The following is a 3,623-nucleotide window of genomic DNA, read 5'->3' as shown; positions in this document are numbered from 1 at the left end:
AAAGACCCTGTTCGTATAAGTTCTGCTTGGATGTTGTTGTGTTAATGGCTTGGTTTGTTTAGTTATGGTTTGGGGGTGTGCTTCTCCTCTTCTAAATGTCTATGTAATGGTTCTTATTTTCTTTTCTTTTATTTTTTTTCTATATTAATATCCAAGTGTCCTTTTATGTGATATTTATAGTCAATATGTGATATTTATAGATAATATGTGATATTTGCTATGTTATTCAAGTTTTTAATATTTATATGATTTATTACACTTGATTATGTGACATATGATAGTTTCATGTGACATATGACAGTTTCGTGTCACATATGCTGTTTTTATGTGATGTTTATGCATTCTGTGTGGCATATGCTGCGTGTATATCACATATGATAGTTTCATGTGATATTTTGATATTATGTGTGACATATGCTGCTGTTATGTGATATTTTTACATTTTGTGTGACATACTCATTATCCATAACATATGTTGCTGTTATGTGATATGTATACATTACAGTGTGATTTAACCTCTTTTCAACTATAGAATGTGAGACTTCAAGAGTGCTCTCCATGCAAATTTCTTGGAGAATTTTTTGTTGACATCTCGTGGCGAGTATTCATCATTTCCGTAATTTGCACACGAATGTGATTCATCATATCACAAATAAGAAGTGTTTTCGCCACACGAATCCAATTGTTGAAAGATTTAGTAACATTAGAAGTGATATGATCATATTTGTGTGTCAAATAAAAATTAACTACAAAGTCACATATAAACGACAACTGTCACAAGCAACGACAAAATATCACAGAACACAGGTAAGAGTCACATATAATAGAGTATTGCCACATGAGACGAGTAAATGTCACACATAACAGACGAACGTATACTTGTATGCAGCAAACTCCAATAATTTTGAAATACGTTGAGCAACACTTGAGGCAAAACACATCTCTCTAAACTTCAATTTACAATTTTTAACAAGATGAAGTGTACATCTAGAAATATATCTTATAGATGAAGTACACATCTAACATTCATATGTAATACGTTAACGTCACATATGAGGTCTCAATGCCATATTTAATACTCAAAAGTCACAAATCAGATCTAAATATCATATATAAGGAAATAGGATGGTGGGTTGGGATTATAACTTCCTGATGTATTTTTGTTTGATGGGTTGAAATTCTTTATAAGGATGATTTTGATCCAATTAGAGTTCAAATTAGGAGTGTTGTTATGTTTCTTAGTTATTCAAGGTTAAATAGGAAAATGAGGGAACATATATGTATCATAATTAACCGTAAATGTGACAAATAAGCATACTATGTGATATTCACATGTGGAATGACTCTATTAGATGTGACTTATATCTGTTGTATGTGATATTTGGGTATTATTTGTGATATTTATTGTTTATACGTGACACATTCACTATCAACAAATTACAGTCAAATATCACAAATTGTGTCACTATCAACAAATTACAGTCAAATATCACAAATTGTGTCACTATCAACAAATTACAGTCAAATATCACAAATTGTGTCACTATCAACAAATTACAGTCAAATATCACAAATTGTGTCACTATCAACAAATTACAGTCAAATATCACAAATTGTGTCACTATCAACGAATTACAGTCAAATATCACAAATTACAGTCATGTGTCACGTATAAACAACAAATATCACAAGCAACACCCAGATATCATATACAACACCCAAATATCACATACAACACCCAAATGTCATGTATAAACAACAAATGTCATAAGCAACACTCAAATATCATATACAACACCCAAATGTCACGTATAAACAACAAATATCACAAGCAATACCCAAATATCACATATAACACCCAAATATCACATACAACACCCAAATATCACAAATCAGATCTAAATATCACATATAAGGTAGAACTGTCACAAATAAGATTGAATTGTCACATATAATATTGAAATGTCACATAATATGCTTATTTGTCACATTTATGGTTAATTGTGATACATATATGTTCCCTCATTTTCCCATTTAAAGTTGAATAACTAAGAAACATAACAATACTCCTAAAGTGAACTCTAATTGGATCAAAATTATCCTTACAAATGATTTCAACTCATCAAACAAAAATACATCAGGAAGTTACAGTCCCAACCCACCATCTCATTTCCTTAGTAGAACCAATCTACAATAATGTGCAGTAAACAATGAACTCAAAACTCAAATCTAAAGCAAACAAATTTCCCTCTTCTTCTTCTTTTTTTTTTGGGTGCACTGAATTAGGTACAAATCATCGATGTATACTTCATCTCCTACGAGCTGGGGAACCTTGATGTTCTCGTGATCTCGACTGCAGAATTAGAAGCATGAAAAGAGTATTTATTAGTATTAGATATTGTTTGGTTGACAACAAACAATAGAACTGCAGAAGTGCTTAATGGAGTGACCTTTATATTTTCATTGTTAATTTGTTTTCAGACATAGAAATATACTGTAAGTAATTACTATGCATTTTAAGTTATACCTGGACCCAAAATTAGTGGATTGATTCGGATTGACCCATAGATTGGTTCAAATACAAATTTTATGAGAACATCTTCGTACAAACATGATGATGTTCGGAGTATTTCATTAATTTATGTTGAAAAAAATACCATCATAAAACTGGGGCTTTTCTACAATTTAATTAGTCACAAAAAACAAAGTTTGGTTAAGAGAGTTTCTCACGTTTTCAGCATGAGCCAGTGCCAGAGCCACTTGCTCTTGTCATCAGAATCAGTAACAGAGAGCTCCCTTGGGTGCAAAACGACGCCTTGGAAGCCAGTCCTCTCAATCCAAGAGGTCTACAAAAAGAAATAGCTAAGGAAACTAAAAATTTGCAAGAAATTTGTATATGTATGAAAATGAATTTATGTTAAGTAGACAAAAGAATGCACTTTGAACTTACAGTTCTATTAAGCTGGGATCCCAACCGAGGAAGGGGTCGGGGAGGAGGGGGAAGGGGAAGGGGGAGGAGGAGAGGATGTGGCGGAGGAGGGAGGAGGAGGGAGGAAGGGGGAGGAGGCTGCGGCGTCGGCGGTGGTGGGGGAAGGAGATGTCTTGAGCCAGATTAGGTCAGCTTGAGGATGAAAGGGATTAAGTTTTAAATGGGGGAAGAAGGGTAATTTGGGAATGAATTTCTTGGGCTGTGGGAAGAAGGGGTTGGTTGCACTTATGTTTCAATTTAAGGGCTTGGGGGTTATGATTTTTGGGCTGGGGAGGAAGATGCATTGACCAACTTTTTTAGGTTCCTCCAAGCAATTTTCCCTAAAATTATTACCCATAGGCCTTACGCTACTTCGTCAGTTTGATGTAGGAGCATGGCCCCTTGACGAAACCAACCACGTATCATCTCCACATCGAGCTAGCAACGCCAAAACAGACCAGTGGCAAAGCAGTAAATAATCCTTACCCAAGTGGCCAATCATCAAACACCAGATATTTGCCACCCTTTATCTACCCAAAATCCCCCCCTCCCTCTCCTTCATCCCTCAAACACACACACACACACACACGAACGCACACCCCACAATGCAAAACCTCCACACAACCCCATCCTTATCGGGTCGGATCTTCCCCAA

At 35.1% G+C, this 3,623-nt stretch overlaps 1 long non-coding RNA gene across 1 annotated transcript; it reads right to left on the bottom strand.

Moving 5' to 3' along the window:
* On the bottom strand, window positions 1,966-2,977 carry LOC109833695. The gene is made up of 3 exons (XR_002245328.1): window positions 2,951-2,977; window positions 2,731-2,846; window positions 1,966-2,353 (listed from the first exon to the last, which is right to left on the bottom strand). It is a non-coding gene; the product is annotated as an uncharacterized LOC109833695 (long non-coding RNA).

Source organism: Asparagus officinalis, chromosome 1, assembly GCF_001876935.1.
Source record: "Asparagus officinalis chromosome 1, Aspof.V1, whole genome shotgun sequence".
NCBI lineage: Eukaryota > Viridiplantae > Streptophyta > Magnoliopsida > Asparagales > Asparagaceae > Asparagus > Asparagus officinalis.
Note: the sequence above shows the minus strand (reverse complement) of the source record. Positions and strands in the feature narration are given on the sequence as shown.